Source organism: Ovis canadensis, chromosome 12, assembly GCF_042477335.2.
Source record: "Ovis canadensis isolate MfBH-ARS-UI-01 breed Bighorn chromosome 12, ARS-UI_OviCan_v2, whole genome shotgun sequence".
Classification (NCBI taxonomy): domain Eukaryota; kingdom Metazoa; phylum Chordata; class Mammalia; order Artiodactyla; family Bovidae; genus Ovis; species Ovis canadensis.
Window position 1 is genome coordinate 83,643,567 of NC_091256.1, and position 27,835 is coordinate 83,671,401.

At 45.0% G+C, this 27,835-nt stretch overlaps 1 protein-coding gene across 2 annotated transcripts in view; it reads right to left on the bottom strand.

The window, feature by feature from the left end:
• HHAT (hedgehog acyltransferase) overlaps window positions 1–27,835 on the bottom strand; it is a 373,409-nt gene that overhangs the window by 105,369 nt on the left and 240,205 nt on the right. The gene's annotated exons all lie outside the window — the stretch shown is intronic.

Below are 27,835 nucleotides of genomic sequence, written 5' to 3' on the forward strand. Positions count from 1 at the left end.
TAGAGCTGGACCAAACTCACATTGTGTTGTCAGGATCTGGAAAGCTAGACAAACACCCTCCTTGCAGTGGTCTCTTTAAAAACCTATTGGTCCTTGTTTATTGCTGTCAGTGCTTCTTTGTCCAACCTTATTCCATAAAGGAAAAGGAAACGATCATTTCCTAAACACACCATGCGTCCCAAGAATGGCACTAGGCACTTTATATGTATCACTTGACCCGATTCTTTGAAACACCATATGCTGTTCTAGCATGCCAACCCACTGACAGGCTGTCCTATTTATTATTTTAATATTTTGTTGGAAATGTTATTTTGAAAATAATTTTTAAATAGAACACTTTCATAGGCAAGCCAAAAGATACAATATAAAAACCATTTCAATAAATACTTCTGAGGACTATGATGCCTTCAAACTGTGGTGCTGGAGAAGACTCTTGAGAATCCTTTGGACTGTAAGGAGATCCAACCAGTCCATCCTAAAGGAACTTAGTCCTGAATATTTATTGGAAGGACTGATGCTGAAGCTGAAGCTCCAATCCTTTGGCCACCTGATACAAAGAGCCAACATCAGAAATGACCCTGATGCGGGAAAGATTGAGGACATGAGGAGAAGGGGATGACAGAGAATGAGATGGTCGGATGGCATCACCGACTCAATGGACATGAGTTTGCGCAAGCTCCGGGAGATGGTGAAGGACAGGGAAGCCTGGCGTGCTGCAGTCCATGGGGTTGCAAAGAGTCGGACATGACTGAGCGACTGAACAGCAACGACTATGTGATTATCAATATTTTTAAATGTCCTCCTTCACTCTCAAAGGTGCTCCAGGTCAGATGGCAAATCATCTGATCAGCTTCGACAGCCCCACTTTGTGGGTGAGAAAAACGGGGGCTGAGAACAGAAGAACCTAGATGCTAATATGCATCTCTGGCACCAGCCTTAATGTTTTCCATTGCACCTCTGGGCTTATTTTGAAAGCCCTCCTATCTTGCATCTCAGTCTGAAACGAACCAGAAAGCACGTGAGAATGCACGCATTTCAGAAACAAGTGAAGCAAAGAAAATGCTTTCTCCTGTTCAGAAACAAGACTGTCTCAACAATCAAGCCAGCAAATACCCACCAAGCACTCACTACAGACTAAGGAATAATCCAGCTGTGGCCAGGGATTTATTTAGGCCTCCAGGGCAGTGCTGGTATTATGAGACACACAAAGACATAACAGGTTGCTCCTGCCCAAAGGACAGGTATAGCTGGTTGTGAAATGACAGCAAACAAATTCTAGCATTAAGCCGAGGTGGGAGTTGTTTGCTGTATCATATGGTACAAAGTAGACCAGGGGAGCTTAAGAGTACAGAAAGAACAGGGTGAGTGGAGGCAAGCAGGGTATTAGAGGCGTAATGGTAAAGACCCCCACCTTGGCGAGGTCTAGAGAGCGAGCGAGTTTGGCCAGGAGAAGCAGGACGCTGCATCATGGACCAAGAAAGGCTGGACAATGAGTCAGAAAAACCCCACCAACAGCCCCAGGAACAAGGGTTTTAACTGGCATTGTGCTGCCCCCTAGAGGCTACTTGGTTATTGTTGCAGAATACTCAACAGGCAAAAAAAAAAAAAAAAAAAAAAAAAGGCTGCAAACCTCTGCAGCCTCCAACTTGCAAAAAGATAATCACCGCTCCATCATGGTGCTCTATGAGGCTGTCCTTCACGTCATACAATCAGTTGTGTGTGTAAGAAGGTTGCATGTTAAAAAAAATGGAGTGGTCAAACCAAGTTCAAAAGGATAAGGAGTAACTGCTGTTTACAGAAATTTTGCAGATAATAGTTTTTATAAAACAAGTTCATTCCAATCCTAATACTCTTCTCACCCAACACTGGTTTTATGTTGAGATTATTGTTGTATCTCACTATATCAAAATGAGCTGCACTGTGAGAGTTGGACTGTAAAAACTGAGCGCCGAAGAATTGATGCTTTTGAACTGTGGTGTTGGAGAAGACTCTTGAGAGTCCCTTGGACTACAAGGAGATCCAACCAGTCCATCCTAAAGGAGATCAGTCCTGGCTTTTCACTGGAAGGACTGAGATTGAAGCTGAAACTCCAATACTTTGGCCACCTGATGCGAAGAGCTGACTCACTGGAAAAGACCCTGATGCTGGGAGGGATTGGGGGCAGGAGGAGAAGGGGACAACAGAGGATGAGATGGTTGGATGGCATCACTGACTCAATGGACATGAGTTTGAGTAAACTCCGGGAGATGGTGATGGACAGGGAGGCCTGGTGTGTTGTAGTCCATGGGGTCGCAAAGAGTCGGACACGATTGAGCGACTGAACTGAACTGAATATATATTAGAAAACCTCAGTATAGAATAAAAACCTCTCCTTGTCCATCCACATCAATGGTCCTTATTCAACTCCAAAAAGAACATAATTCCAAGCTTGTGATGATGAAGCATCTAGTCCCATAATTACATGCACAGCTATTTTAGGCATCTCTTGGCATCATGGCTTTGCTACTTTCCTTCAATAATGACAGCCGACAAAAATCTGAGAATTCCTTTTATTCCAGAAACTCACAAATGGCAGGTCTCCAACAACATGAGGTTGCTTGTTTTAAACCAGAAGAGGGTATGGTCTCCCGACTGGAAAACCAAAAAAACTCCCTTCCTCTCTCTTAATTTCTAGAAGGCAGTGGATAAAGCAAGAAGGAAAATAAACCTGTTTCCTTTTACAGATCCCACCAGGCTCGTGTCAGTTCCATGATTAGTAAAAACAGAAACGCGTCTCCTTTTAGAAAAGCAGCGGTGTGACGCCACTTACTGAGATCCGCTGCACACTGAAACTGAGTTCCCAGTGGAAAAAAGCATTCAGCACCACCTTCTCAGCAAAGCAAAACTAAAAAGATTTTTTTTTCCTGTCAGCAACTGTGGGAGATTGAGTCTGTACAAGGCCTGCCCCCTGCCCCTGCCTGCTGGCTTCGTGGGGTCACTGCTTGCAAAGAACATTGCCTGGGGTGGTTGCCATCAACTGTGCCACCTTCTTAATTTAAAACCATCTCAAACAGAATCAACGCAACATAGCAAACCCCTGCTCAGGAGGAGGAACTGATATAAAATGTAGATGTTATTTACAATGTCTACTCTCTACTAAATATCAGGTGCTTTTATGTATACTGTTTCTAATCATTACAATAACTTTGTGAAGAACTAATAACCAGACCTATTTTATACATAAGAGGTAAAATCTGAACCTAGAATGTTCTAGTTTCAGAATCCCCCAGGTCTGTGTTCTATGAAGCTATTCACCACAGTGAGAGCATTTTTTGGTGACATGTTCCTCTTGTTCAACCACATCTGCAAAGCAGTCTCCACAGAAACATCCACCAGTATTTTATTAACTGAAGAAACAGCCTCTGTACAAAAAGAAATCTTACTAGGGAGAAAGGTGCTCATGAATTACAAAAGCTTTTAGGCCAAGGAGGGCTTCTTCCCTGGTGGCTCAGACGGTAAAGAACCTGCCTGCAGGAGACCTGGGTTCGATCCCTGGGTCAGGAAGATACCCTGGCGAAGGGAATTGGACAGAGGAACCTGGTGGGATATAGTCCAAGGGGTTGCAAAGAATTGGACACAACTAAGCGACTAACATTTAAGCCAAGGAACTCTGGGCCAGAAAGCCACAGTTCAAGCTTTAAACAGACTAAATAGGGACTTCCCTGGTGGTCCAGCAGTTAGGAATCTGCCTGCCAGAGGAGGGGACAAGGATTTGATCCCGCATGCCGAGGGGCCACTAAGCCTGTGTACCACAACTACGGGGCCCGCTCTAGAGCCTGCTCCGCAATCAGAGACCACTCAGTGAGAAGTCTGCACATCACAACTAGAGAGCTCCCCGGCTCACAAGACCCAGGGCAGCCAAAATACAAGTAAAATGTTAAAAACAGACTAAACGGTTTCCTTCTGCCCCACAAGCACCTTATCGAGGCAGGCTTCATGCAGAAGTCTGACTGTATAATAAGTTGGGCATAAGAGGTTGATACTTGGGGATTGTTGCTGACTAGGCTATGGTTTTTTCTGTGGTCATGTATGGATGTGAGAGTTGGACTGTGAAGAAAGCTGAGCACTGGAGAATTGATGCTTTTGAACTGTGGTGTTGGAGAAGACTCTTGAGAGTCCCTTGGACTGCAAGGAGATCCAACCAGTCCATTCTGAAGGAGATCAGCCCTGGGAATTCTTTGGAAGGAATGATGCTGAAGCTGAAGCTCCAGAACTTTGGCCACCTCATGCGAAGAGTTGACTCATTGGAAAAGACTCTGATGCTGGGAGGGATTGGGGGCAGGAGGAGAAGGGGACGACCAAGGATGAGATGGCTGGATGGCATCACGGACTCGATGGACATGAGTCTGAGTGAACTCCGGGAGACGGTGATGGACAGGGAGGCCTGGCGTGCTGCAATTCATGGAGTCGCAAAGAGTCGGACACGATTGAGCAACTGAACTGAACTGAGCAGATGTATGTGAAGGGGAAACAAAGTAGCTGTTTCCTTCATAATCACTAGGAAAAACTCAAGAATGTGTCTGGCAGCTGGGACAGGAGTGGTGAGAATCCACGCGGTAAAGACATTACTCTCAAAATCACAACACTTCTGTCCCTGGACTTCCCCAACAGCTTCCCGGCTTGCCAAGTTATTGTCAAACCCTTAGCCATGAACTCCAGACCCCAGCAAGATAAGGGGATGAGGCACCTAAAACGCAGAAAAGCTCGGTTTTCACTGCCCTGTGGACTGAGCCGAGGTGGGCTTGCTGACTTCCCATCTGCAATGATCTATTTCTTGGCTGGGATGGGGCAGGCAGTGGCTGACATTCTATTCCAGCTCTGCTTTATCTTTCCACCCTATTTCCCACCAGTCCTGAAATCCTGAACAAATGGGGCTTTCACACTTCCGTGCCTCTGAGCACACCATTTTCACATCCTCTACCCTCTCTGGTTTCCCAACTCCTCTATAAAGTCTCTCTTAAATATTCTCAGTTTCTAACCCAGAGAACCTGCTGTTTGTACCACTGAACTGAACAGTTATTCATCAGAAGATATCTCTTCTATTATGCTGGTCATTTCAACTAAATTTCCCTTTGGCAGTTTTAGATGTGTGTGAGTGTATATATATACGTGCATGCCCACATGCGCTATTATTAGCTACTGGTCAACAGTATTTATATCTCTAACACTAATTTTCATTTACTTTTCATAGTCTCCAGTAGCTTTTTACATTTCTGATAGACTGTCACCACTGCCACAGACACACTGTGAGCGATTAGCAAACACGGAAGGGTTATAAGGACTTGCCCCCGTTACTGGCAGAGACTTCAGAAGACACCCATTCCTAAGGAACACAGACCCCCGAGGACCCTGCGGTCTCACCACGCTCTGTGATCCTCCTTCCCCCATTAAAGTCACAGTCACGCAGCCCCCAAAGCTGTTCCAACTTCAAGAAATGTCAAAACTTGCAAGGACTGGCCCTTTAAAGGCCAGAGCCCTCAGCAGCTGGGAAGGGCAAGACATGTGGCTGCACTGCATCGGCAGTAAGGTGACCTCGCCTTCACTTCACCTGGGTTCACTTGGGCTTCCCCCGAGTTCCGGATTAGACTTCTCTGCAGAGGTGCCCTAAACCCAGCTCTCAGGGGCAGTGGCTCCCGTGACTCGAGCCTGGCTTTCCCTTTGGCCTTGGCCACATCTGAGTTCTCTATCAGCCAAAGCCTGTGATGACCCACCAGCCAAAGCCTGTGATGACCCACCAGTCAAAGCCTGTGATGACCCACCAGTCAAAGCCTCATCCTCTAGCTGGTGGGCAAAGGACTGGTGTTTAGTTTTCACAAAGGGAGCGATTTACTTACTATTAAAAGTTTTCAAAGGAAGATACATGCAGAAAATATGATTTGCTTTTAGTATCTTTCTACCCAGTACACATCGTAATGGAATTTTAATAAGTAAGAGCCAGCAAAACTGGAAAAGGCAAGGAAACACAGAGACTCTTCCCTAAAGACTCCACAAGGAACAGAGCTCGGCCACATTGTGATTATAGCCCTCTGGTATAGACCCATCTCAGACTTCTGACCTCCAGGGCTGCAAGAGAATAAATTTGTGCTGTTCAGAGCTGCTGCCCCTGGAGAAGGGCATGGCAACTCACTCCAGTATTCTTGCCTGGAGAATCCCCATGGGCAGAGGAGCCTGGCAGGCTACAGTCCATGGGGCCGCAAAGAGTCGGACACGACTGAGTGACTAAGCACAGCACAGCAGTTGGTTAACAGGCAACTGCAAACCTTACACTCCAGAAGGCTAAAAGAGAGGTCACTTTCAAAGCAGAGGGCACATTTGAGCTGAGCTAATTGCCAACATCTTTACTGAAAGATGAAAGTTTCACATGCAACTATGAAAAACTGCCTATTTAAAAATGCTATGTCCTATTTTGCAACAGAATACTATGGAATTTATAAAATAGAGATTAAACTCCAGCTATATTTTAGTCGGCACAGTGGTAAAGAATCCACCTGCTGATGCAGGAGATGTGAGTTCGAACCCTGGGTTGGGAAGCTCCCCTGGAAGAGGAAATGGCAACCCACGCCAGTATTTTTGCCTGGAGAATCCTATGGACAGAGGAGCCTGGTGGTTACAATCCACAGGGTCACAAAGAGTCAGACATAACTGCATGGCTGAGCATGAATGCATGAACATATTCAGTCTACACGTAAACCTCTGAGTTCATCTCATTAGATGCCAACACCCTTAAAAAAAAAATTAACCTTTTCATACCACAAAGCCAGTAGATCAGGGGGTTGAAGCACTGTGCTGATGAACCCAAGCCTGTAACTTCCATCCTAGAGAAACATTCAACTTTCCCTCATAAATCAAAACCCAAACTCTAGCTCCTCCAAAACTCTATCTTCCCCTCTGCAAAAGAGGCTGAAAGATCATGAGAGGCTCAGCCCGGCTGCCCTTACCCCACTAGACCACGCCCAAGCAGCAACAGCAGCAAAACACCAGACAAGCGGGAAGGCAGCGCTTGGTAGCTAGAGACATGGCCTTGGTCCTCCTCTGCCACTTACCAGTGCCTGCACCCGTGATCCTGTCAATAAGCCTTTGTTTAAGTCTGTACACTGAACATATACTCGGAGGAATGAAATCACCTTCGAGTATGAACCGCTGTAAAGATCAGCTGATACAATACATGTGGGGTAAGGAATCACCACCAGATGCTCAACACCAAAATCAGACTGATTATATTCTTTGCAGCCAAAGATGGAGAAGCTCTATATAAGTCAGCAAAAACAAGACCGGGAGCTGACTGTAGCTCAGATCATGAGCTCCTTATTGCCAAATTCAGACTGAAATTGAAGAAAGTAGGGAAAACCACTAGACCATTCAGGTATGACCTAAATCAAATCCCTTATGATTATACAGTGGAAGTGAGAAATAGATTTAAGGGACTAGATCTGATAGACAGGGTGCCTGAAGAACTATGGACAGAGATTCATGACATTGTACAGGAGACAGGGATCAAGACCATCCCCATGGAAAAGAAATGCAAAAAAAAAGCAAAATGGCTGTCTGAGGAGGACTTACAAATAGCTATGAAAAGAAAGAAGCCAAAAGCAAAGGAGAAAAGGAAAGATATTCCTATTTGAATGCAGAGTTCCAAAGAATAGCAAGGAGAGATAAGAAAGCCTTCTTCAGGGATCAATGCAAAGAAATAGAGGAAAACAACAAAATGGGAAAGACTAAAGATCTCTTCAAGAAAATTAGAGATACCAAGGGAACATTTCATGCAAAGATGGGCTTGATAAGGGACAGAAATGGTCTGGATCTAACAGAAGCAGAAGATATTAAGAAGAGGTGGCAAGAACACACAGAAGAACTGTACAAAAAAGATCTTCACGACCCAGATAATCACAATGGTGTGATCATTCACCTAGAGCCAGACATCCTGGGAGTGTGAAGTCAAGTGGAGCATCACTACAAACAAAGCTAGTGGAGGTGATGGAATTCCAGTTGAGCTGTTTCAAATCCTGAAAGATGATGCTGTGAAAGTGCTGCACTCAATATGCCAGCATGTTTGGAAAACTCAGCAGTGGCCACAGGACTGGAAAAGGTCAGTTTTCATTCCAATCCCAAAGAAAGGCAATGCCAATGAATGCTCAAACTACCACACAATTGCACTCATTTCACATGCTAGTAAAGTAATACTCAAAATTCTCCAAGCCAGGCTTCAGTAATATGTGAACCGTGAACTTCCAGATGTTCAAGCTGGTTTTCGAAAAGGCAGAGGAACCAGAGATCAAATTGCCAACATCCACTGGATCATCGAAAAAGCAAGAGAGTTCCAGAAAAACATCTATTTCTGCTTTATTGACTAAGCCAAAGCATTTGACTGTGTGGATCACAATAAACTGTGGAAAATTCTGAGAGAGATGGGAATACCAGACCACCTGACCTGCCTCTTGAGAAATCTGTATGCAGGTCAGGAAACAACAGTTAGAACTGGACATGGAAAAACAGCCTGGTTCCAAATAGGAAACGGAGTACGTCAAGGCTGTATATTGTCACCCTGCTTATTTCACTTATATCCAGAGTACATCATAGGAAATGCTGGGCTTGAAGAAGCACAAGCTGGAATCAAGATTGCTGGGAGAAATATCAATAACTTCAGATATGCAGATGACACCACTCTTATGGCAAACAGTGAAGAGGAACTAGAAAGCCTCTTGATGAAAGTGAAAGAGGAGAGTGAAAACGTTGGCTTAAAGCTCAACATTGAGAAAACGAAGATCATGGCATCTGGTCCCATCACTTCATCAGAAATAGACGGGGAAACAGTGGAAACAGTGTCAGACTTTATTTTTGGGGGCTCCAAAATCACTGCAGATGGTGACTGCAGCCCTGAAATTAAAAGATACTTACTTCTTGGAAGGAAAGTTATGACCAACGTAGATAGCATATTAAAAAGCAGAGATATTACTTTGCCAACAAAGGTCCGTCTAGTCAAGGCTATGGTTTTTCCCGTGGTCATGTGTGGATGTGAGAGTTGGACTGTGAAGAAAGCTGAGTGCCAAAGAATTGATGCTTTTGAACTGTGGTGTTGGAGAAGACTCTTGAGAGTCCCTTGGACTGCAGGAGATCCAACCAGTCCATCCTAAAGGAGACCAGTCCTGGGTGTTTATTGGAAGGACTGATGCTGAGGCTGAAACTCCAGTACTTTGGCCACCTCATGAGAAGAGTTGACTTATTGGAAAGACCCTGATGCAGGGAGGTATTGGGGGCAGGAGGAGAAGGGGACGACAGAGGCTGAGATGGCTGGATGGCATCATCAACTCGATGTACATGAGTCTGGGTACACTCCAGGAGTTGGTAATGGACAGGGAGGCCTGATGTGCTGCGATTCATAGAGTCACAAAGAGTCGGACATGAGTGAGAGACTGAACTGAACTGAAGGAATCTGGAGACTAACACTCCTATTGCATTCAGGAAAAAACAGGATGCCATTATCATAATGATTAGCATCCCTATACTCTTCATAACCACATGAAAACACCAAGACCCCTGGGCTTGCTTGCTCTGGGATGTTTCTCACTTAAAACCGTTAGCCCTAGATATGCCTTCATTAGAACCAGGCCACTTAGTGCTCGGGCGATGAAGCTCTAAGGGAGGAAACTTTTTTCTCCTGCTCTTCCAGGTTCTTGGCTGGTGTAACACTAACAGTGACAAGACGCAGATTAATACGAAAAACAAATTTCACTACATATGCCAGGGAGTCCACAAGACAGTGAGAGTCAAGGAATGCCCTGATCTGAGGAATCGGATGGGGTCTGGGGCTTCCACGTGCAGGAAGGGAATTCACAGGAGTACCAGAAAAGCAGATGTTAGGGCAATTAGAGCCTTGCCCTGCCCTGCAGATGGTCTTTCAGATAAATACATTCTCTCTGGTAATAGCTCTTTTTCTGGTACAGGCCCCCTACCCAAATTCTTTCAGATAGCTAAGTTAGAGGGAAACGTTGTTCCTGAGTCAGCTGGATCTTGATTGCCTTCGGCTCGGAATAATCCACGTGCCAAAGTGGTATCTTTGGGGGAGGGGCATATTCCGTTTTCCTTCAAAAGTTATGGATTCAACAAGCATGCAGATCTGTTGATTAAGCTTAACCCAGAGGACAGCCAGTTGTTCTCCAAACTTCTGATACCGGCTACAGATGAGCCTGCAGAGGCTGTGCGGGCGGGTCAGAGTAAAGTAGCTTCTACTGCAACTTGGTCCATAATCAACATCTCACCTTCCAAGCATTGCAGACCCTCCACTCTGGTCCCCTCTTATCTACAGATACAAGAGTCAGGTGACCAGGTCCAGTCCTTATAACGAGGGATTGCTGGGTGGGCAGGGCCAGAAAGTATCAATACTATGCAGGTTACTCATTCAACCCATTAAAGCTGCCTACAAATGGTCCAGAAGGCTATCCAGGCGGCACAATGTTAAAAGAATCTGCCTGCCAATGCGGATGGGGGTTCTATCCCTGGGTCGGGAAGATCCCCTGGAGAAGGAAGTGGCAACCCACTCCAGTATTCCTGCCTGGAGAATCCCATGGACAGAGAAGCGTGGCAGGCTACATACAGTCCATGGGGTTGCAAAGAGTCAGACACAACCACCTAAGTGGGCATGTACACACTTACTAATGTTCCAAAAGGTTAGAGTCTCAGTGACGCATGAGTCCTCACAATATCACAGTCCTCACATTCAGAGACTGAAAAACCAGGCAAGTCTTTAAGACGCCAGCCTTCACAATGAGCTTCCAGTCACAGATGAGGGATGGGAAGGCCTGCAGGAGGGAGGCACAGAAGGGGAGCACCACTTGCCCCCTTGGGGCTGCTGACCCTCTTTGCTTGAGAGCATGCTGAAGTCTCAGCAGTCCGCAGGACCCCTGGGTGCACATCTATTTCAGGTTACAAATAAACACCATATAAAATAGATTCTTGGGAGGTTTGAGCAGAGGAGAGAGAGCGGGAGTCTGTACTCTTTAGTGCTGTGGAGCTGAGTCTCATCGCTAATAAAAAGGTCCTCAAAGCCTCAGTTTAATAACCACCAAGATTTCCTGGCTGCCTGCCTGTCTTCCCACCTTCCTCCTGAGAGGATGCTGAAAGCAACTATCGGATTAAAAGAGGGAGGGTACAAAGAGCCAGCGGTTTGCATGGGGGCAAACTCGGATGTCTGTAGGATGCAGGTACGTGTGCTTCCCTGTTTCACCGAGGGAGGGGGCTGAGAGGAGAGAGCACGTCCTTCCCTGCTCCTAACCCCCCTCTCTCAACCTTTGCCCCATCAGCAGATCCCAAACCCAGGGTCCACACTACCACCGTCTGGGGCACACGCCCCTTCTTATCAGCAACTGTACCATGTCTCCCCCAGGTTCCCTTCTGATCCCTGCCTCTCACCCCCATCCCCTGCCGGTCCTAATCTTCTCACTGTTATAACCGCGGTTAGGAAGAGGTTCACTATGAAACAAACGGGTAGCACTCAAAAACGACTGTGCAGGTACAATGCCCTAGGGGTCTCCAGGCGAACGTGCTCTGAACACAAGTGCACTGAAGAAATGCCTGGCTGGAGGCTGAAGCGCTCCATTCTTCTGGGTTTGTGGTGTGATGATTTTGAGGCAGCCATGCTGGACAGAGCCCACAGTCTTAACAGGTGTGAACTCTACATTTCCATGGTGGCACGGTAGGTTGGCCAACCAGGCAAAAGCAGAAGTGAACTGTTCGGGCAAAGGAGAGGCCAATTCTTTGTCCTCAGAAGCATCCAGTCTGACAAAGGGGTCCTGCTTAACGTGGTCCCACTGCATCAGGTCCTAAATTAAATCTCACCAGCCTGGCTTTTTAAACATCCTTCTCCAGCTGACTCCCTCCTATGCCATCAACTCCATCTGATGAGTCTCCAAAATAGATTCTCCACTCCAATTAAAGAACTTCATTCTCTCCCATGTCTGAGCCCCACAACCATGCCAGTCCACCCCTCAATCAGACAAGATCCCTGGCTATTCTTTTCACCATCTGATCTTTCAAAATGGGCTCAGCATTCACTTCAAGGAAAATCTCCCTAGCTGATCCCACTGAATGTGGGTGGCCGATGATTCTTCATCTCTGCAAAATTCAGGTGTTCATCTTGGACTGAGTTATTCCTTTCAGACCAATTGATGTGCTATTTCTTACCAATTCTAAGCCACTTCATCAGGTCTGAGGGTACGTGGGACTCCCCATTTCGCAGTCAAGACACTGATCAGAGAATTGTAGCATTTCTCTCTTTATTTTCCCCCCAGAGTCTAAAGTAAACTCTGAACTCAAGAGGTGCTTAACACACACCGATCAACTGCCTTCTTTTCCTGTTCTTTTCCTCATCCTCCTCATTTCTGACTCATTCATTCCCTTCTTTTCCTAGTCACTCTCTATAAACAAAAGAGAACTCTCCAGCTTAAAGTGTGACCTCAAGAGTAAACGTCATTGTTCACTGTCTGGCTCTGCCACTTTCTTCTTTAAAGTGCTGTGGGGTTTATGGGTTGATATTTACAAAGTCAGACTAAATCACAGATGCTAACCACAGGTGCCCCTAAGTGAGGGGAGCAAGAGATGGGACACACCAACTTCAACCTCCCCAGGAAGTTGCTGGAAATACCCAAAGAAAAAAGGATTTAACCAAAGAGCAAAACTTCAGTGTGTTCAATGTTTTTAATATCAAAGCACCCAAATTGGGAGGTTTAAGGTTTGTGATATTAACTTTAAAAGTCTCAAATGAAACCCTGGACACACTCATCATTACTAGATGCGTGTGAGGGGAGGGCGTTCATGAGACCAACAGGAGTGTGGCTTTGGCTAGATCACTTGGTTTAACTTTACTAACAAAATCACTTCCTCTGCCATGAATATCAGTTCCAAGTTCACACACACACACACACACAGAGACACACAGACACACACAGTGTCTCTGTGGAAGGTGGATGCGGAGGCCAGGGTCACAGATGTCAGTGAGGGTCTCTTATCTAGGCCTTGATTTACAACTGGTAAAAGTTCCAGGGCTAGGGGCCCACTAGGGGTGAGGTCTGTGTATTATAGTTTGGAGCATTTGGGACGTAGGCACGAATGTTCTTGAAAGGTTATGACCAATTACGACAGTGTGCTGTTTTGCTTCTGTTCTCTACTAAAACAGAAAGATCTGTCTTCTCTAATAGATTTTCAGGACATAGAGCTCCTAAAACCATAACTTATGCTCTGAATTTGCCACTTCCCCACCCCTCTGCTGCCATGAAGCTAACTTAGAAATTAATGCAAAGTGCACAGGGAAAGCATTATCTGAAGGAAACCTGCAGTGAATCTTGACTCAAGGTGACAAATCCTTTCCTAAGAGCAAATTTCCACCACCACCCCCACACCCCGCAATGTATCTGCTTTGTCAATGCAAACCTATGCACTCTGAATTTTCTTAACAAGCAGCAAGCCATTGGTAATAAAATGTTCGGCAGAGGTCGCCATAGATGGGATCCAATGGCTAGAAAGGGAGAGAGACAGGAGAAAATGCCAGCAGGTCTACAGGCACCCCTGTCAGAAACACTGCCGCTGAAGACGGTTTCCAGGAGGAAGAAAAACAAAGGTCTCAGGAGCCGAAGTGCTGTTTTAAAAAGAATCAAAGAGAAATGGCTGCTGGTGGTAATAAAGAGACTGCTCCCTCACTGGACTGAAATCAGCACTCTGACAAACCAGCTTTGACAGAACTGTTTCAGCTGCCTCTCATTTATCATGATTATGACCTATCATCCCTTACCAGACATGATGCCTTTTAAGTTTGGCCACTGGGAGGGAAAACTGAGAATGCTTGGGTCTAAGCATGAATGACGATAAATCTGCAGCAGCATCCAACAGAGCCACGCCAATGCAACACTTACGGAAACAAAGCAAGAATATCATCCCATGGCCGGGAAACTATGCCCCACAAGCATGTTCCCCTTAATGCAGCGAGAGCTGCCTGGATGACATCCAGACGATGCTGCTTATTCAAAAGAAGCTATGGTAATTGCAGGAAGTCTTGGGTGCACACTGAGAGGTTAGGATTTTAAGAGCTGGCATCTTACAGAGACAGTCTAAGGATGACACCCAACGTGTGTCACAAAATCCAGAGTCTTCTGTAGATTAAAAATGCCACCATTCATACAAAAAAATTCTAAGAAGTCCAAAGATGTCAGCCATGGAACCAGATATTAACATGATCATCCATGCCAGGGAACAGTCACATCCCAAGCACTGGAGAAAGATGTAGGCCGTCAGAATGGGATTTTGCTCCCCAGGCTCCTTCTCAAGTGGGGACCAACTGGTGAGAAGCACAGGGGATCATGCTGAGCTGTCTGAAAGATGAGAAGAAACACAGCTAATGGTGGAGTGGTAAGGAGATTCGGATGTGCTTCCAAAATGCATGCTCTTTTCAATGGATCAAGTGGTTTCCCCACGATAACTATGGATATGAGGTATAAATAACCTGTATGCTTAACATCAAAAAGATAGATAGTTAAGAAGTATTAGATTAAATACTATCTACTGAGTCCCTAATAGGTCTCAATCACTAGGTTCAGGGCATTCTACAGTATTTCATTTGATTTAGATGTCTCTTCAGCATTTTTTTAGTGCCTCAGAGTCATTTCTGTGAACCTAAATTATCTTTGCAGCTGCAAAGCATAACAGTTCTAGATAAGCATCCAAATCACAACGAGATGACAAAAATCCCATGTACCCCTAACTCAATAAATCTGGTAGAAATGTATTATTACACCTGAGAGTCTCGAGGTCAGAATGCTCCCCTCTTGTTGTCACAAAGGACCCTGGAGACTGGAGGGATACCATCCAGCCTGCACCTCAACACTCTCAGTGACCAAGAAGTCATGGCTTTTTGAAACAGTCTTTTCCACCCTTTTAGGACAATTTAAGAGAGATCATGCTTCTCTATACTTCTGTTGACCATGGTTCTCCTCTCGGAAGCAATATGGAACATGGGTACCCGGTCTTCAACCGGCAGTCAGTCACAACACCTGATGACGGCTCTCATCTCTTTCCAAAGGCTTGCCTTTAGACACAACATATCTTCAGTTTCTTTATTCATTCTTTTACACCCAGTTCCAAACTGTAGTTTCCCTTTTTCTAGACAATTTCCCATCTGTCTGTGTTCCCCCCAGGACTGTGATATCTGAAAAGACTGCATTTATGGAATGACCTGAGTCATGAAGAACTTGAGTGGGAATACCACATTCTTTTTCTAATCATATATTCACAGCATCAACAATTATCTGAGTATTTACCATCTTGGACTTCCCAGGTGGTACAGTGGTAAAGAATCCAGTTGCAAGGCAGACAACATAGGTTCAATCCCTGGGTTGGGAAGATCCCCTGGAGGAGGGAACAGCTACCCACTCTAGTATTGTGGCCTGGAGAATCCCAGGGACAGAGGACCCTGGTGGGCTATAGTCCATGGGGTTGCAAAAGAGTTGGACACAACTTAGTAAATAACAACAACAAAACTTACTATATTCCAGGTACTATGATTAGCAGAGGAGGCGTTCAGGAATGTGCCACAGAAAACTGCCCTCATAGAGCTTACATCTAACCTACTGTAATGATGAAGCCCACTGTGACATTTATTCCAAGCCAGCCTTATCTCATACCAAAGTCTGAACCTACTATGTCTCTGAGAAAGTCAGGACCATCATATAAGAGTGCCCTATTCTAACCACATTCACTCTGATCTCTGCTGGTACCTATCCATCCATTCATCCACAGTGGAAGAGATGTCCTTTCCATGACTGAGGCTAACTCTATTCTTTGGTTCTATACCCTTCTGCCTCCCAGGGTACCATGCTCCATCAGTCACCCTGTATCCTGATCGGCTTAATGGAACTGGTTCTTTCCTTAGCTCAAAGACATATTCCAATCCTTATTTTATAAGCACCTTTCTTTTACCCCACAACATCTACTTCTTCACATTTGATCCCAACTCATTTTTTCACAGTCAAGTATTTCAAAATCCTTGAAAGAACAGTCTGCAAGCCCTCCCGTCCCAATTGCTCCTGAACTGGTAGCAATCGGACTTCTGTCCCTCCACGTTCCACTGGGACAACTTCTGCCAAGGTCGTTAACAGTGTCCAGATTGCCAAGGCCAATGGATATATTTACATCTTTCTTAGTTGTCTGTTACGTTTGGCATTGCTTATGCCTTCCATTTTCCACTTTTGATAATTTTACTGATATTCATAATAGAAAATTTGGAAAGAGATACATAAAAAATCCAGAAACCACCACAAATGAGCTTTTGGTCTGTGTCCTCTCTGACATCTTTCTATAAATACTCATATGTACCACTTTAGGAAACTCCTCAATTGACCTAATCTATCATGAGCATCCTTCCGTGTTTTCACCTTCCTTACTCACATTCTTTCCTCCCTTGGCTCCAATGAAACCACTCTCCGTTTTCCTTTTACCCCCAGAGCCATTGTTTCTCAGTATCCTTTGCAGGCTTCTCACTCTGCCTCGTTCTGAAAGTGTCAGCAACTTCTCAGGGGGCTCTGTCCCCAGACCTCTAGGCACTCATGTGAAGCTGGGGGGAGGGGCTTCACTGGCTCATTGACAAAACCATCAGTGACTGTGGGTTCATTTATCACAGTAAGCTAGCCAGCCCCACATAGAACAGGTACACAGAGATGATAATATACAGACGATGCTCTGCTACACTCGTCAAAGCCAAGAGAAATGGATAGGAGGGCTCTGGTGAGGGGTACTGCTGGGGAAATGGTTTTGCACAGGTGAAGACCCACATGAGAGCAAAGAAAAGAAGAAAGAAGGGTTAAGGAAAAAACGACAGAGAAGCACCAAGACCAAATTCTCTCCTTCACACCTTTGCTGAGAGCTGGATCTGTCGTACAGCGGCTGCATGAACTCCTGAAGGCACGAGAAGCAGCTCCAGCTGCCTGCCATCAGTCTCCAGAATCACTGGCCACAGACACCCTCAGGAGGCGACCCTGAAGAAGCACTCCCTAGATGTCCCTCTCTGCAGAGCTCAAGAACTCTCCCCACCCACTCTCTCAGAAACTGCCTTCCACTAACCCACCCACCCTCCCCAGCTTCACTTTGCAGCTCCTTCCCAGATTAAATCATTCAGCTGCCAAACCCAAAGGACAACCCCTGACCTCCCACACAATTTTTCGGCTGCTCTTAAATGCTTATAATTATGTAAGTTTTCAATTGCTTCATTTTCTTTAGTACACTTGAATGCCAAAGTGTTGAGACCCAGTCTGTTACTTATATGTATACCCCCAAAAGCCCAGGAGACATCCTTATTCCCTCTAGATGCTCCCCACGGGCTGAATCAGCTGATCCAGGGGCAGTGAAAGAAGGGAGGCCTTAAAGTACAGTGGTTGAGAACATGGCCCCTCCCCTGGCTTCTAAATCCCACCTTCCCTACTATGCTGGTGCAAAAGTAAGTGCGGTTTTGCACTGTTGAACTTCCCTGTTTGCTATCGGAATATACTCTTAAATGTGGTAACACTGCACATCATTGTAATGTGCATTTATCGCTTTATGTTTTTCACTAATGACTTATTAGTTGGTGTGTATTTTATATTTATTTTAGATTACAGAAATGATATTACACAAAAGCAAATTCAAGTGATTTTCTTACTCGAGTTCAAAAAGCAGAGACAACTCGCAACATCAACAACACATTGGGCCCAAGAACTGCTAAAGAACCTACAGTGCAGTGGTGGTTCAAGAAGTTTCGTAAAGGAGGTGAGAGCCTTGAAGGTGGGGAGCACAGTGGTTGGCCATCGGAAGTTGACTATGACCAACTGACAGTAATCATTGAAGTTGATCCTCTTATAACTACAGAAGTTGCCAAAGAACTCAGTGTAGACCACCCTATGGTCGTTTGGCATTTGAAGCAAATCAGAAAGGTGAAAAAGCTCACATTTTATTGTTCTCCTTATGGCAGAAAGTGAAGAAGAACTAAAGAGCCTCTTGATGAAAGTGAAAAAGGAGAGTGAAAAAGTTGGCTTAAAGCTTAACATCAGAAAACTAAGATCATGGCATCCGGTCCCATCACCTCATGGCAGATAGATGGGGAAACAGTGGAAACAGTGGCTGGCTTTATTTTTCTGGGCTCCAAAATCACTGCAGATGGTGATTGCAGCCATGAAATTAAAAGACGCTTACTCCTTGGAAGGAAAGTTATGATCAATCTAGACAGCATATTAAAAAGCAGAGACAGTACTTTGCCAACAAAGGTCCGTCTAGTCAAGGCTATGGTTTTTCCAGTGGTCATGTATGGATCTGAGAGTTGGACTATAAAGAAAGCTGAGCACTGAAGAATTGATGCTTTTGAACTGTGGTGTTGGAGAAGACTCTTGAGAGTCCCTTGGACTGCAAGGAGATCCAACCAGTCCAACCTAAAGGAGATCAGTCCTGGGTGTTCATTGGAAGGACTGATGTTGAACCTGAAACTCCAATACTTTGGCCACCTCATGCGAAGAGCTGACTCATTGGAAAAGACCCTGATGCTGGGAAAGATTGAGGGCAGGAGGAGAAGGGGAAGACAGAGGATGAGATGGTTGGATGGCATCATTGACTTGATGGACATGGGTTTGGGTTGATTCCAGAAGCTGGTGATGGACAGGGAGGCCTGGTGTGCTGCAGTTCATGGGGTCACAAAGAGTTGGACACGACTGAGTAACTGAACTGAAAAAGCTCAATAATTGGGTGCCTCATAAAGTGACTGCAAATTTAAAAAAAAAAAAAAAAGGTTTTGAACTGTCATCTTCTCTTATTCTACTCAACAGCAACAAACCATGTCTCAATCAGATTGTGATGTGCGATGAAAAATGGATTGTATACAATTGGTAATGACCAGATCAGTGGCTGGACCAAGAAGTTCCAAAGCATTTCCCAAAGCCCAACTTGTACCAAAAAAAGTGATGGTCCCTGTCTGGTCTGATCCACTACAGCTTTCTGAATCCTGGCCAAACCATTACATCCAAGAAGTATGTTCAGCAAATTGATGAGATGTACCAAAAATGGCAATGCCTCCCAACAGCACTGGTCAACAGAATAGGCCCAATTCTTTTCCATGACAACACCCGACCACATGTCACACAAGCAATGCTTCAAAAGTTGAACAAATTGGTCTACGAAGTTTTGCCTTCTCTGCCGTAATCACCTGACCTCCTGCCAACCAACTACCACTTCTTCAAGCATCTCAACAACTTATGGCAGGCAAAATGCTTCGACAACCAGGAGGCAGAAAATGTTTTCCAAGAGTTCATTGAATCCCGAGGCACAGATTTTCATGCTAGAACAATAAACTTATTTCTCATTGGCAAAAATGTGTTGATTGAACAGTTCCTATTTTGATTAATAAAGATGTATTTGTGTCTAGTTATGATGATTTTAACTTTTTCAACAATCTTAATAGTTGTGAGGCTCTGCATCTCAGGGTTCTGACTGGTAGAATGAAGGTAATACAATCCACTTTATGCAGACATGTCATAAAGATGAACTGGAATTGGACAGTAAAGAGCTCAAACAGTGTTGGGCATACAGCAAGCACCCAACAGATGTCTGATGGCCGTGGTGACAAGGAGCACACACCTGAGAAGACAACACTTTCTTCAAAGAGAAAACAAAGCAGCCTGCTCCTTGTCCAAGGAATTAATGTCATCACATCCACAGCAAGTTCAGAATTTTATACCTACCCCCACCTCTTTACCCTTTGTGATTGGATTCAACAGAACTTCTACAAGACACTCTTTTCTTTATGAGCATTACATTCCTTAATAAGCTGGTAAGTGAGAGTCCCAAACGTCAACAATTCAGATTAGAAAAAATACACATTATTGCCAAGTACCCTAATTAGTGTTTACATGATTTGTATGGCGAGTATATTTTATACTAAAGGGTGTTCTAGAAATAGCAATAATTCCCAATCTCCTAAGCATTCAATAGCTACCTAAAATTGAACTGGCTTATTGCATGATATTTGTGAGCTGTAATCCTATAATTAAGGCTGCATTAGTCCCTGCAATGCCTGTGCTCTGTAGTGGCTGATTTAATATGATGAAGTTCATCATATTCAGTTAATCTCTGCCTCATTATTCATTAATTCCCTACTTTGGGTATCCACTATGCATCAGACACTGGGCTAAGTGCTTGAGATACACACACTTCAACAGTGTCTCCATGAAAATGTCACAGAACCAGAAAGCGCTCATTCCACTATCAGTAAGTTCAGTTCAGTTGCTCAGTTGTGTCCAATTCTTTGCAACCCCATGAGGCACGCCAGGCCTCTCCATCCATCACCAACTCCCAGAGTTTACCCAAACTCGTGTCCATCGAGTCGGTGATGCCATCCAACCATCTCATCCTCTGTCGTCCCCTTCTCCTCCCACCTTCAATCATTCCCAGCATCAGGGTCTTTTCCAATGAGTCAGCTCTTCATCAGGGGGCCAAAGTATCATAGCTTCAGCTTCAGCATCAGTCCTTCCAATGAACACCCAGGACTTATCTTTAGAATGGACTGGTTGGATCTCCATGCAGTCCAAGGGACTCTCAAGAGTCTTCTCCAACACCACAGTTCAAAAGCATCAATTCTTCAGTGCTCAGCTTTCTTTATAGTCCAAGTCTCACATCCATACATGACCACTGGAAAAACCATAGTCTTGACTAGACAGACCTTTATTGGCAAAGTAATGTCTCTGATTTTTAATATGCTGGCTAGGTTGGTCATAACTTTCCTTCCAAGGAGTAAGCGCCTTTTAATTTCATGGCTGCAGTCACCATCTACAGTGATTTTGGAGCCCAAAAAAATAGTCTGACACTGTTTCCACTGATTCCCCATCTATTTGCCATGAAGTCATGGGACTGGATCCCAGGATCTTAGTTAAGGATTTATTAAATGGCTTTTAGGTATCAGGCATTGCACTGGGCACAATGAGAAATAAAAGCACGCTAGAGACACAATCCCTACCCCCATGGAACTGACAACCTGACTGACGAAACAAACGTTGAAAGAGACAGTAGTGTAAGGCAGTGTGAATAGCTCTGATAGAGGAGTAAAAATGAACATTCATCCATCACCTTCTATATGCCAGCCACCTGGCTGGGCACTTGCCACATTTAAGCCTATCAGGTTAGTTAAAAACTCCCCACTTTTCAGTTGAGGAAAACTACCCAGTGAGTTTTAGACTTGGGTTCAGAACTATCTCTGAAACTGACATCTTGTCACCATACAATGTTAACTCATAGCTCAACTGCTTCACCTACAACTCATTTATACAAAATTTATGCAAGATGAGTACAGAATGGTTAAGTGCCTTGCTTGTATTTCAAGATCATGAGTAGTCTTACTTTTAATCCTATAAACTCATTATGACCAAACCAATAGCCCCACTCTCTGCCCCCAAAAGTAGCCCATGATCACCCAGAGGCCGTAACACAACTCTAAAGAGCATAGGCCAGGAAAACCACCTGGTTCCACAGCTCGCCCCAAACCTCAGCTGGGGACTGGAGGAGGCTGGCGGCTGAGTCTGTATTTAAACTAGGAAAAGTGGCCATGTCACTATCTCTCCCTCAATTCTTTGAGAAAAGCTATATGAAAGAATCTTGTAGAGAATCTGCCCTCAGTAATCATTAACTTCTGCAATGGATTGGTTTTTCTCTTCCCTAAATCCATATGTTGAATCCTAACCCCTCAACGTGACGATATTAGGAGGTGGTATTTGGGAGGTGATTAGATGATGAGGGTGGAGCCCTCCAGAATGGGATTAGTGCCCTTATAAAACGAAGCTCTTTTGCACCTTCCACCATGCGAGGACATGTGAGAAGTCAGCAATCTGCAATTTGAAGAGGCCCCCTCCTGAGCCTGAGCATGCTGGCACCACCCGAATCTCAGACCTGCAGCCTCCAGAACTGGGAGAAATAAGTGCCTGCTGTTTACAATCCACCCAAGAGCTCGAGGGGACTGAGATAGCTTCCCTCCACCTCCACAGTCAGGACAGTTCACAGTGTAGCATTTCTTAATCTGCAAGCCTTCAAAACCAAAAAGGAAAAGGGAAAAAGGGGATCCATCATGCTGCCCTCTGCTCATGCTACCCAGTGATGCCACTGCGGCCCCCTCGCCACTGGCTCTTTCTAAACTATACTTAAGTGCTCTGCACCACAAACATGTCTCAGAATAATCCCATTTGGGGAAAGCCCACAAAATATGAGAGGGGCAAGAGATAGCTATGATATGATACAATATAGGAGAGAGGCAAGATGTCAGATACACTCCCCCCTTTTTCTTCTTTGTTCACATTTCTAAAAGAGAATAAGCAAGAACTCTATTTAATCTTCAAGAACTAAATACCAGTTCAAAGGTGGGGCTTGGTCCTTAGAATGGTGCCAGAGAGAAACTGGAGGACTCAATACCCCCATTTTCACATAATTTTAAGGTTCATGAGACAGGAAAGTATAGGAACATTTTACAGAGCTATGAGGTGGTCAAACCAAAAGAAACAAATATTGGGTCCCACCGAACAGCCCTGTGAGACCTTCCAATGTCAGAGTGGACCAAAGCCCTAGCTCTCCTGATCACTACCCAAACTATTTCAGACTAATCAGGTTCTTGGCTTTTGGGGGAGAAATGCTATAATTTCTCAGATAATAAGTTATGGAGTCTGGAATACACTGTTTCAACTTTATCACACACCAAAAAAATACCTCAATTTTCTTGGGTAGCAAAATGGCTAAATGGTGGGAAAATGTCACGGCAAAGCAGCCAGCACAGCATGGCAACCAACTTAAATCAACTTAAAGCCAGGTTGAGCACATCTCTGTCTCTGACTTGTGGTCTCCCAGACCTTTCAGGGGCAGCAGGGAAGACGTGGCCATTTTTGTGGATGGCAGCATCATGTAGCAGGAAGACGGGGGTTTAGGAGCTGGACAGGCCTGGACACAAATCCCCAGCTCTACCACTCCAAACATCAGTGTTAACCCTGCAAAGTGAGCTAAAAGCTATATACAGTGGCTGCAGAGTGCTATATGCTCAAGGGAAGCAAAGAAAAGTAGAAGTGAAGTCGCTCAGTCGTGTCCGACTCTTTGAGACCCCATGGACTGTAGCCCACCAGGCTCCTCTGTCCATGGGATTCTCCAGGCAAGAATACTGGAGTGGGTTGCCATTTCCTTCTCCATCAAGGGAAGCAAAGATTAGACCTATTACTAAGTCTTGCTTCCCATCGGCCTTTTCTGGCAAACCCCTCCTCTAGCACTTAGAGTCCACTCCTTTGATTCAACATTGAGTGCCAAATATAGGCCAAGCAGACAGAGATTAAACTGTTTATCTGAAAACTGAACAGAAGAGACGGGGCCTCTGCTCTCATGAAGGGTTCTGGTGGAGGACTCTTAAAAGGTGAATAGGTGATATACTTTGATCCATAATAATTTTGATTACCCATTTATTAACAAAATTAATAATGCTTTCTGTGAAAAAATAAAGCAAGACTGAGTCTGATGACATAATTTAGAATCTCACTATAGATGACATGGGGCTTCCCTGGTAGCTCAGTGGTAAAGAATCTGCCTGCAATGCAGGTGCCGCAGGAGACAGAGGTTCAATCCCTAAGTCAGGAAAATCCCCTGGAGGAAGCAATGGCAACCCACTCAAGTATTCTTGCCTGGAAAATCCCATGGATAGAGGAACCCAGCAGGCTACAGTCCATGGGGTCACAAAGAGTCAGACATAACTGAAGTGATTTAGCATGCATGCATACATAGATGACTCACTGTTATGAACTACTTTTTCCTGGCATCTTTATCTTTTTTCTTTTCGCCATGCTGCCCAATCTGTGGGATCTTAGTTCCCTGACCAAGGATTGAACTTGAGCCCCTGGCAGTGGAAGTCCAGAACCCTAACCACTGGACCATGAAGGAAGCCCATTACTACTCTTTCCCATATGTTACTCTATCTTGAACTAGGAGATACACTTCTAGGGTGCACAAATCATGCCTGTAAGTCTCTATTCCCTATGACATCCATTAAGAGTGCAAAGCACACAGCAAATGCTCAGCAAATTCCTATCAACTGAAAGTGAAAGTGTTAGTTGCTCAGTCACGTCCAACTCTTTGTGACCCCATGGACTGTAGCCCACCAGTCTCCTCTGTCCATGGAACTCTCCAGGCAAGAATACTGGAGTGGGTAGCCATTCCCTTCTTCAGGGGATCTTCCTGACCCAGGGATCGAATCGTGTGTTCTACGTTGCAGGTAGATTTCTATCAACTGACTAATAATGAACTGGCTGAAGAGGAATCTTCCAAGTTAGATGTTATCCCATTCATGAGTTACTACTGGACATCATTATGAAATAAACAGAAACTTTACAGATGCAGTCTCCTCACTACTTCCAGCCCAGGAAGTATCTTATATACTCCTCATCCTTGCAACTAATCTGAGGCCAAGACAGAATGTAGCCTTCTATTTCAATTTCTTTGGGCATCTTTCCTAAGAATATCCTAGTAAACCATATACCAACCATCTGACCCCAAACTATAGATACCTAATCCTGCAAGAACCTCTTACCTACAGATCTGCTCTGCAGCTATGAAGAAAAGAGCAGATATTGTTCAGCCATACAGAAAAGAAAGTATTTTCCCTCCTCACTTTGCCAAAACATGTAAGCCCTTTCAACTGGGAATACCTCAAAACCAACCAGGAGCAGCAAGAAAAATTACTAACTCCTTTACCTAATGCCAGACAGCTCTCTCCCTTCCCTATTCTTTTTTCCTAGCAATTCTCCCACCAGAATCACTAAACATTACAAACCACTCAAGCCAACAGAAACAGATACACAGACCCAAAGACAAGCCCTGGCAGGGGCAAATGTCTGACCTTTGAGACAAATGCATCCTTTGTGTTCAAGTAAAGGAACAAGAGAAATAAATGCAGGGTCATCCAGGCAGGAGAACTCTTTGACTACAGCACTCTGCAAAACAAAATCAGCCTTCAGCTAAAGTTCTCATTACCTTGATCCTTTCTGTAATATTGCTGTGCTTAGTCATTCAGTCATGTCCGACTCTTTGTGACCCCATGGACTGCAGCCCACCAGGCTCCTCTGTCCATGGGGATTCTCCACACAAGAATATTGGAGTGGGTTGCTGCCGGGAGCCAGCACGGGAGATCCCACCCATGGCAAAGGTCAGGAGGAAGAGACCTGACGGGCAAACATGAGATCAGGCCTCAAGGGACCCCCCTGAACCCTCTCGAGCATCTACCCCCAAACCAGAATCGGTTTGTTTTACTATATCATGCCTCTCACCAACACCTCTGATGTTAACGGGGGGCTGTCCCTGACCACCTTTCTCTAAAGCTTGTGAACAAGGTCCTTTGATTTAACCACATTAGACCTTGAGTTAATAAATTCCTCCCATGCTGTAACCCACTTCACCTTTACCCTATAGGAATACAACCTTATCTAGTGCTTTTGGAGGGTGGCGCCCGACTTTAGAAAAATCACCTTTGGAGAATATGAGTTTTCTTGCTGACTAATCATTATCAGAAAAGGTCATAAGATGTTAGAAGGCCCCCTGGCCAGAAGATGATGTAAATCACCCAAGATCTTTGTATATCAGAAGGAATGCAGGGAGAACACCTGGTCCCGATAAGGGTCAGGACTGCTGACCCTGCATGACTATGCATCTTCCATTATTTTCAACATACAACTCACGGTATACAAGCTTCCCTGGAAAATAAAGTTTGGGCCTTGCTTACTGAAGCTTGGTCTCCCAGTGTCCTTCTTTGTCTTCTTTTCAGGCTGACTTCCTGGGGCGTAGAGGCCCTCTGAGTTCACTTTCCTGTCCGGGCTTCTAAGACCCACGCGAGAGGGAGCCCAAGGCAGGGCACCCTTCGCTATTCAAGTGGGCGCCTGTGGCCTACGTGAACAGAGCAAATCTCTTCTCTGAGACTTTGGCTTTCTGCATAAACCAAGGAATATCAGCCTCTTTATCTCCTATCTTTTCTTAACTGCTATATTCCTTCTTAATCTCTCTCTATATCTCTAAATAAATTATTCGTCTAGGTCGCTGACGCCATCCCCCTGAGGATACCCTGGATCCAGCTGGGGCTGGACCCCGGTAGGTTGCCATTTCCTTTTCCAGGGGATCTTCCTGATCCAGGATTGAACCCAGATCTCCTGCATTGCAGGCAGATTCTTCACCGACTGAGCCACCCAGGAAGCCCTCAATATGGAATTACTTCCATATACAAAGGGGAACCAACCACTGTCATTGCCTAAGCTGAAGAAAAAATTCCTTGCAGACCCAGGGCCATGCAAAGTGTAAACATTTGCCCAAGACACAGTTGAAGGCCAAGTGGGAAGACTGCTCTTCTGGCCCTCCTAGGAAATGTGTCTGAAAGCTCATGTGGACAGTGTCACCTGGTCTGCCGACAAGCTCCCGTGCACCCGTATAATAGGCTAACACCTCACCCACTTCTCTGACAGCAGCCAACAAATAACCAGCCCTCTGCTATCTACCACCAAAGCAGGAGACTTTCATTCAGAAATGTGGTTGGGTTATGATCTTTACACTAGCAAGATTATAAAACTTTTCAACTCTCTGAACCAGGGATTGTGCAGTTGAAAAGGCAGGGTGGGAAAGCTGGCTTACTTGGGATTCATCTGTCATCCAAGGAAACTGACACTTGCAGGGGTATTTACTATAATGAACCAGTCCCTGACTCATAAGAAAGACCTTCTTTCTGTATCATTTATCCAGCAATTTGCTAAGTGTCAGTTAATAACACAATGTACTTTATTCCTTCAATGAACTATCTCCTTTGAAGAAAATATAGCCTCTCTTCCTGAGGTCTCTTTGTCATCTATGAGTCTTTGGTGTCACTGGGCTTTCTCCACACTCCTTCAACACACTCAGGGGTAAGGACTGAGTGTGGACGACAAGCAGCACAGTCTACAGGAAACCTCATGAGGATTTGGGTCCCCTGCCTCTGCAGCCATGATGCTGACCCCTTCCTCACACAAAAAGATGACATGCCTGTCTGGGCCTGCAGGAGGTCATGGACTTTGAGCTGTTTTTCTGGTGGTACTGAATTATGGTAAGTCTGATATACTCACTCTTCTAGAACAAATTATACCCATTTGCAAGTGACTGGCCTGTTTAGCAGTAAAATATGTGGTCAACGAGTTGCTATTTGGGGGCAAATAGCATGAAGTGAGATCCCACAGTCTTGGTCTCTTCAATTCCAGTTTTCAACTCAAAGAGCTAATCAATAGCATTGGCCAAACAGCAATCAGTGTAACGTGGGCACAAAAGCAGTGCTGTCGTGTCGGGCTCTGGACTGCTTCTGGGCTGGCAGGATGGTCTACATGTGTCTAAGTGAAAGGAGTAGATGTGCAGGGGTAGGGAGGTGATGAGAGGAAGGGGCACCACGTGTTGGCAAGACAGCAAGGAGGGCAGCCCCCAGCATCCGAGTGGGGAGAAGTGGGAAACAGGATGGGATTGGACACTTCCACATGTTCGTGCACTTAACAGTGTCTAGGGGTGACCACAGATAAGGCATGCAGTGATAAACAAAAAGGACACAGCACTGACTTAGTAGAATGGCCATTTTAGCAAAGATGGAGTCAAATTATAGAAAGTTTAGGGGGGGTTACTTATTTTAAGAAGACTAGAAAAAAGATGCCACTTAAGAGGAAACTCTCTCTGCAGGCTGTGACACGAGGAGGTCATTGGTGGCACTGTGACTTGCAGCTGCCGCCCCCTC